Genomic DNA, 9,224 nt, shown 5'->3' with positions numbered 1-9,224 from the left:
AATGAACAGAGGGGAAACTTGTGAATAATTAATATTGCCAGGAGTTAATTTTTTTCAGATAATCTTCTAAAATGCTGTAAATTTCATGTGAGCTGAAGTTGCAGTAGGAAACTTCACTAAAGAAGCCAGTGTTTAATATCAGAAAAAATCTAGTCAGATTTCTTGGCTTGTTTTTCTAAGACTCAAATGCCAGATATTGAATACAAAGTTACAGGACATGACTATTCAAGTTGACATACCGTCCAAACCAACCAAAGTCACTGTGTACAGCATTTAGTCTGTTGCTGCACCTTCCACCCTGACCCATCAGTCCTGTTTCTGCGTTTTAGATGCAGTCAGTATAACATAAAGGATATAATGTTGTCTAGTTTCACCAAGAGAAAAATGGAAGTGCTGCAATTTTTGGACAGGGTGACAACAGATGTTGTGTGATGTGACAAACTCATTTCAAACAGACAGAAGATTACATCTGCTTTTATTGGTGGGGATGTATGGTCTACTTGCTGCAGCTATTGTGGAGAGAAAGTATTTGAAGTCCTTGCTAGGCCTTCCTCTGCAGTAACATCTAAAATTTATCTGTGTAGCAAATCCAGGTGCGGGATAGCAGGAGGCAACTCTGTGTTTATGTCAGCTATAGCGTATGGTCAACAGTTGCCAGGCATGCTGTGTTTAGGTGTTGTGAGGTCTCAAACATGGCTTAATGTTTCCATACCATATGTACTGTAATATCTAATCACCATGGGAGTGGAGTCTAATGTTTCAGCACAATTTATTTGTTAGCTGATAAAAAAATCAGCTGAGACTTGAAACACTATACTAGTTGTTTGTTTGTTTGTTTGTTTGTTTTTAACTAAGACAGAGAAAACCACTATAATCTGCAGCTTTTCTGCTTTCCACCTCCCAAGCTTACTTTCTCCTTCTCAGCAGACAAGAGCCATAGCCTTCTCCCTCTTCCAGAAAAATCAAGCATTTTCAGACAAATATTTTTGCCTGGTCTATTTGCAACACTGTGTAGCTCCTAAGAGAAGAAACTTCAAAAATAATTTTCTGTGAGAGATTAAATCACCCTGATATAAAAGAAATTCCTAACAACTCGTGTTCTTTTTTTTTTTTTCCACGTTTCAATAGTTCCATATTACAATGTTAGCTTCAAAGGGACTTGCATAGGAATCACCAGAATCTTTGATATGATTAGATTTTTTTACATGCTAAATTCTGTTTACAGCTAACTGGGGAAAAAAAGTAATCATACCAAAACTAAGAAACTGAAGAATCAAGGTGCCTCCAGTGTGCTCCACAATGCCTTAAAGAATATATATCTCTCACTCATAGCCCCGTAACTTTTTCTTTTCAAAGCAAATTGATGCTGAAAAATACGCCTATGTAAGCTCTTCACAACACAGCAAAGGAAGTTACTCTTTTTTCATTATGATTCCTATGACTATATGCAATAATCCGAATACATTCACATTTCCAAAGGGAATTATCCCATTCCTTCCTCCCAGCTCGAGCTATGCACTTGTGCAGGAAGTTGTACTCATGTAACCCCAGTGGAGAATCTAATAATTTTTAGAAAGATGAATTGTTTTTTTCCAGTGTAGCTCCCTTAATCTCATGGTTGAAGCTCTAGGGAAAAGTGGGCAGGAATCCATGCTGAGGAAGAGGAGAGGAGAAGGAAAGTTGTGAGATTGCTCACTACAACAACTGCCAACCATTGGATGCATTTTGCTGTAGTACAGAATCACACCCTTTACACAACTCTGACAATGATGAAACACTTTAAAGCGTGTGTAAATAGCACTGCATTTGCATCCATTCTTAAGAACACCTTACATTGCCAGGACTATGTGAAAAACCATAGTGCAAATAAAAAGTAAACCGAATACATGCACTGTTGAGTTCAGTTACCTGTAGCTTCCTTTGATCAACTGTATCTATGGAAAATGTGCTGGATAAGGGCAATTTTATTCTATTTACTAGGAAGTCCTAGAAGGCAGTGAATTTTAACCTTTTTGATCAGTGGAGCCCTAAAGATTGTACAGCTAAGTTGCAGTTTTCTGCACAGAAAAAGTAAGCATAATGATAGTAGTCTCACTTTTCTGAGCTCTCAGATCCCTTAGGAGCAGATGATGCAATTGTTATATGTCCCTTAAAAATTTGGATGAAAGCCTAAGAACTCTTTATGGCAAATAAGTTAATATAGCTAATAAAAGTTGCATCAGCTTTCTTCAATGTTCCACAGCAGTTACAATATGGATGTGCAAGTCCTAGCTCAAAAATCCCACTTAACCAGATTGAATGTGGTTACAAAGACGTTCTCACTGGCAGTAACATAAATAATGAAATATGCTCAGATAATAGTGCATGACAACTGTCCCCTTAGGAGTCAGGCAAAAAATGTGATCAGCTCACCCAGCAATCCCAATGAGTAAAAGTTTTAACATAGATAACACTTTTAGTTACACAATCTTAACAATGTATGCATAAAAGCTGAAGGAAAACAAAAAGTGTGAAAACTTTGTTTAAGTAACATGGTTTTTGTTGTTCTTCATTTTTAAATATTAGAAATTCCACTTTAAACTTGCCTTGGAGCAATAAAGAGGACATTTTTTCCTTTTGTATGTCAGCTATACTTCTATTTTATCAATATAAAAGGCTTTAACTTCCTGTAACATAGGCGTTACCATCTTAACCAGCATACAAGTCTTCTAACTTTTCATCAAATGACCACGTGTGAACAAAGCTCAAAACACAGTCTCAGATTCTATTACAAGTAAGGGTCCTGACGTTTTCAGACTGACTCACCATCAGAGATGTCCAAGCAAGGCTTAGCTGAAAATACATTTATAGCATTCCATATGCCTTTAGCCAAATCCCAAGAATAAAGGTAGATTTTTCTCCACCGTAATCAGAACGATATAGCCCTCTCCATCTGTTCGGGGGGGGGTCTCTCATCAGCTTCTCTCCTTTGGCCGTACCAACAGCCCTCCCTTATTGCCTTCTTACTCTGATAGAAGATTGGATGGTTTCATGGTTGAGTCACTGCTCTTGGTACAGGCCTACATTATTTGTCACACATTTCTTGTGTAGTCTTGGACAAATAATCTCTTTATTCCTGCGCTGGTAAAATGAGGCTGAAACATCTCAAACTCATAAGGATATTCTGAAAATCAGTTGATTAGTCTTTGTGAGATACTCTGATATTAGAGAACAGATGCTTCAAAAAAGCCAGTAAATATGCAGCGATCTTTGATTTCTGGTCTTCCACAGCTTTTTTAAAAAAAAGCTTTCCACTTAATAAATCCCAGCTGGATGACTGTTCTTTTTTACTCAGCAGCTCTCACATTAGTTTTTTTAAGGTGGACCCAATTTTCTCCCCTTCTCCTTTTTGGAGCTCTTTACCCTTTGCTGATTTAGTGCAACATATTCTTTCCAAACATATTTATTTGCTGCTTTTTATCTTCACATTCCCAAGTGCCTTATAAATGCATGTGTATAAAAAACTTCAAACAAAGAAATAAGACTGCTGCAGGGATACCACATAGCAGACAGATAAACAAGATATTAAATATTTAGCTATATGGTCCCTTCATGATCATATTGGAACACTCACCATGGGAGGTATGGGGGAAATACCATATATTCTATAGAAACTGCAGGGAGGAGCTTTTAATTGTGCATAATGTAATATGATCAGGACATTAAAATTAACCTCCTATTCTTTTGAGTGTAATTTGTGAAAATTAACCATTCCAAGTAATAAGGATTTTGGGGTTTATGTCTCATCCATAGCTGGTTGCAAGGTCAGCATCTTCTATGGATGTTGATGTAATAGAAACTCAAGAGTATTCTGTGTACTAAATTGTCATGATCCATTTCAACAAAGTTCTTCCTGGAGACTCCTGACTGAGAACTGACAAGGCGTGGTCCTAACAGTCTAAGTGAGATATGCAGGTAAGAATCCAAAGTGGGTGCACGTATAACCTATGCCAATTTAAGGAATGCTCTACACTGCTTATACACCCCTCTGCTGAACTGGGTTCTGCAATGAAGAGGTCTACGAGGGCTTGCTACCCACTCTAGGAAAGACGTTACGATTCAGGACACTGTCTATATGGAAAAACCTGTTAAAATCTTTCACACAGTGTAATTTGAAGTAGCTAATGAAAGAAGACACATGCGCTAAATGACAGCAACACCTTTTAATTTTCCTTCTATATTTTTTCACATTTGTCTCAGGAACAAAGATTTCTCAGGAAATTGCAATCTTAAAATTAGTTTTTCCACTGCTCCCTACTCTACTGTTTTGCTTCATGTGTTATGGGGCACGTGTCTGACATAACGCCGCAATAATGTTCCTTTTAAAGTAGTAACTAGGATTGGGGGCGGGGATGCTGATCCTGTTTTGCCGGGTGTTCACTCATCTGTATAATTTTTGCATAAATGAGCAAAACAACCCAGCTTCTTATATTCATGTCTCCCCTGTTAAAAAAGGGAACGTGTTTCAGACACAGGATATAAACACAGAAGGCAGCAGGTAAGAACAGGAGGGCCATGGTGAACTCTGAATCTGTCTGGCTTTGTCAATTATCATAAAGAGTTATAAAATCTGTTAGTATTCAACTCCAGCCATTGGCAGTTGGCATTGCAGTTAATGGACCGAATGATGCCTCAGAGGCATTTTTCTACCCGATTAACTCCAGGAAATTTAACACCTGTGTAAAAAGTATCACCCCTTCCCCCTACCCAATAATTTAAAAAAAATTTCTCAGCAGAACATTTTTCCAAGGCAGCATCCGTGTCACATCAAAACCAGCTTTCTCCAGCACCCAGGCAAGCAGCAGTGGCCCAAGAAAGACAAGTTCTTTTAAAATGTGAAATCACCAGAGGCCTATTTTATAGGTAACAGTGATGTATTTAGAAGTGTAGAGTTGATGGGTATCTAACAGATTTATTTTTAATCATAGTTCCATTCCCCCACCTTCAAAGTAACTAACAAATAGCAAACAGATGGTGTTAGCAGTCAAATACTCCAAATGAGGATGTTACCTCAGGGGCAGAGTTGTGGGACCCAGTCAACTGAAATGAAGGTAGTGATTTTATCTATCATCTTTTCCCTCTGGTATAAATGCAGTAAGAACTTGGACTTAACCATATCATGCCGAGCACCTACCATATTCCCAAATGCAAGGGGCCATGGTAGTTTCTTGCCTGGCTTCCACAGACAGGAATCAAACATCTATTGCAATAAATGTACAAGCTGGCATTTTAAAATCACATTAGGTATAAAAATCCACAGTTTGAGCATCAAAGCTTTCTCTGGGTCCTCTGTTGCTCTGTTGGATCTGGAATGATGGGCAGCTTGGAAAACTTCAGGATAGTTTTTACTGGGACATTGTGCTATCTTGGGGTAGAGGTAATTTTATTTCAGGTTGTGAAACTGCACTCTGAGATCCCAGTGAGACACACAGTTTGAATTGTACCATGTACTCACTTACTGTCTTACATCATGGGTAATCCTGTTAAATCTGTCAGGTGCTGCCTAACATGAATAAAAATATCACAATTTGACTCAGCAACATAGACAGGGGATTAGGCTAGTTGACTAAATGGGTCTGGCACTGGCCTACCAGTCAGCAGAAATGAAGCCCCCTAGAATGTAAAATACTGTGTAATTTGTAGGACTACATTTATTAATAGAGAATAAATGTATAATAATGTATATCTATAAAACTGTGTGGGTATTCCAGGGCAAAACTCTTTACCCCTTAATGTTGTATTGGATGCCTGGCTGCTAGTTTCTGCACAAAAGGACTATTTTTAAACTAGTTAATTAGTATCTGGTTGTCTTACATCTGCCAAGTGTAAGAAATAGTTCACCTAGGTAGTTAAAATGTTCAATTTGGAAGCTGCTTTATATGTAAATATACCATCCATATTACTCAAGGAATGTGTATAATGACAGAGTGCTGAAAGATTTCAAAGCATTGAAAAACCAATGATCTTCAAGGTAAGGCAAATATGCCTGCACTCTTCTCTTAATATCAGAAATAGGGAAGAGCACTCGTATGAACTATATTGAAACTTGAAAACTGAACCCCCTCCCCAACTATGAAATTATCAAGCAGCTCCTCATTCCTTAGAGTTTACAGTAGAGAATACAGACCATGGCTGGATCTGAATTCAGCTGCTGGGTAAATGAGATTTTCAGCAATCGAATTGCAGAGCAGCAGGAGAAAAGAGGAATAAAAAATGGAAGAAAATTCAAACCCAAAAGATTTTATCTGTCCTCAGCGAAGCACTTTTTAAACAAATTGTAACCAGTTATAACTCTATACTGTATGACTCTGAGGACATATTCTCCAGCCAAGGCAACTAATTCTTTGTGCACTCAGGCAGAGAAGAATATGCCCCAAATACTTTATGACATCTTATGAGGAAATGGAGGGGAGCCGATCTCTGTCTTATTCCTACCTGCCTATGATGATTATTTCAGTGGGCTCTGTGAAGATCTGCTGTAACTGGTTTGCCACCTTCTTGAATACAAGTAATTTCCTATAAATTGTCTTCCCTGCTTTTAAAAGAGGTTTGAAAATTTTTGTTTTAAAAACATTATTATATTATGGCGATATTCCACCATATTCTTGCCAAGTTTCTTATAAGTATCAGCAGCATCCACCACAATCCAACTCTTCCCTCTGCTCAGCAAGCTGCCTTCTCAGAGGATGATGAAACTTGGCATGGATAAACAGTAAATCTTATTAGCGGTGCCCACACGTGCTGTGCAAGGGCTTGTACGTGATCTACAGTGCTGAAGGAAGACATGCAGTCTGATTACAAAAGGGGATTTTGTAAAGGATTCATCTCTATGGTTGCTCAGTCAGCACAGGCAAAGCCTGCACATGTCTTTTTTTAAATGGTTTGAGATAAAATCTGCTTCAGTCCATTCTGATTTCCATGCATAGCCCACAGGAATTTAGGAAAGTAGGGCTTTCCTTTTCCTACTTTTTCATGCTTTGTAATACTAATATTTAGCATTTAGAAAGCACTTTACTGTTTCAACTCACTGTCTAATTAAATATCACTGTAAGATACTAGCTGCCCTAAAAAGGTGACAGTTATTCAGGTGTAGTACTGCACAATGACATCTGATATTTTGCATTTCTGTTCTAAAAATAAGGAACTGCTCTCGTTTCTAACAATATGATAGCAGCAGGGAAACACTGACTTTTTAACAGTAATGACATTAGGAGGTACTCTTCCTGACATTAGGGGCCTAATTCTTATTGATGGGAGCACTACTGTAAGGCAGTGTAAAGAAGTTTTTAGGTGTTTGAATACTACCAGGTAGTTTCATTCCCAGTTTTGCATCCTGTGCCATGTTCTCCAGTTGCCTAACCTGCATGCTAGAATGCTCCCGAACTCCAGCTGGAACCAAATCCAGAAGTTCTCTGTGTAAGAAAGTCTGAGCACGCTTCAGATGTGATTGTGGATCATGCTTAGAGCAGCCTTTTCTAATGCGTCCAGACAGGCCATCCTGGCTCAGAGTATGTGTGAAATACTGTCAGCAATGGACTATAAAAACACAATACTGGCAAACTAAATATCAGCCTTAATGTTGTATGGTCATCAATCACAGTCTCACAAAACTGTTGAGATTGGAAGGGACCTCTGGGTACCATCTGGTTCAAACCTATGCTCAGGCAGGGCCACTTAGAGCTGATTGCCCAGGATCACGTCCAGATGGCTTTTGATTATCTCCAAGGTGGAGACTGCACAACCTCTCTGGGCAACCTGTGCCAGTGCTTGGTCATCCTCACAGTAAAGAAGTGTTCTCTGATGTTCAGATGGAGCCTCCTGTGTTTCAGTTTGTGCCCATTGCCTCTAGTCCTGTCAGTTAAAGGGAATGGAATAGCCTGCAGTGAGCCAAGCAGATGGAAGCTAATCCACGTATTTCATTCCTGTTTCCAACTAAAGTGTGTAGCATAGGACTATTCCTCACAAAATCGTAGAATCACAGAATGGTTTGGGTTGGAAGGGACCTTAAAGATCATCTAGTTCCACCCCTCTGCCATGGGCAGGGACACCTCCCACTAGACCAGGTTGCTCAAAACCCCATCCAGCCTGGCCTTGGACACTGACAGGGAGGGGGCAGCCACAGCTTCTCTAGGAAACCTCTGCCAGTGCCTCACCACTCTCATAGTAAAGAATTTCTTCCTAATAGCTAATCTAAATCCACCCTCTTTCAGTTTGATATTTAGTTCATTTCAGGGTAAAAAAGATGCAAGTCTTGTGGCTCACACTGAAATGTCAAAGGCATTGAACACGTGTCTTATTCCAAAGGTCTAAAGTATTACCTTTGGTCAACTTGACAGGCATTTTTCTTCCAAAATTTAGCCTTCAAACCCACAAATCTCATCAGCAAGTATCACACAAATCTTTAAAACTAGGCAGTAGCTAGGACCTGCTGGTTTTAACTCTCTTTTAACTTTTGGTGAGCTGCTGTTCTTTAAATGGCTGCTACAGCTAATTTATTGCCCTTCCTTTATTTTTATTATTATTTTTAAATTATTTTTTTAAATATAATTATTTGCTCTTTCTTGAATGGTGGAAGTTAATAGTCATGTCATGGTGATGCAGCACTAACTCTGGGAACCAGCCCTGGTGGTGTCATGACTGTGTCACGGCTGACAGAATGTTAGCAGTGGCCATGGAACAGAGTTGTCATTGATGCAGCAGCCCAGGATGGGTTTAAAAAGGCCTGCACCAGGCCAGTTGGGTTGGTGAGGAGGCAGAGGATAGCAAAGGCTGAGATGGGACGTCAGAGATGGAAGGGCAGGGACAACAGTGGCTACCTGTGGTGGTAGTGGGGTGGGGAATTAACTTTTCTTGCTTCTCCAGACACCATAAAGGCATGTGACCAAATCATAGCATACTGCTGTCCTCTCTCTCCCTGGCCACTAAGTTGGAGAGCCTGTCAATGTGCTGCAGGATAGATAGAATAGCCCCTACTTATACTCCATCGTGGTCTTACGGGGAGCTGGAAGGTCCCCACAGCCCTGGGCAAAGGGGACATATTTTCTGCCTGGTTTGCTGAGGGCTGGGTCCCATGCAAGATCCTGGCCCAAATCACTGTGGGGCTGGTGACAAGGTGGGCGTAGGACAGGTGCCTCCTGGCTGTCAGGGAGAAGTGGGATTGACAGCCTTGGTGTGAGACTGTGAAA

Source organism: Leptosomus discolor, chromosome 1, assembly GCF_034619465.1.
Source record: "Leptosomus discolor isolate bLepDis1 chromosome 1, bLepDis1.hap2, whole genome shotgun sequence".
Classification (NCBI taxonomy): domain Eukaryota; kingdom Metazoa; phylum Chordata; class Aves; order Leptosomiformes; family Leptosomidae; genus Leptosomus; species Leptosomus discolor.
This window is presented reverse-complemented; position numbering follows the sequence as displayed.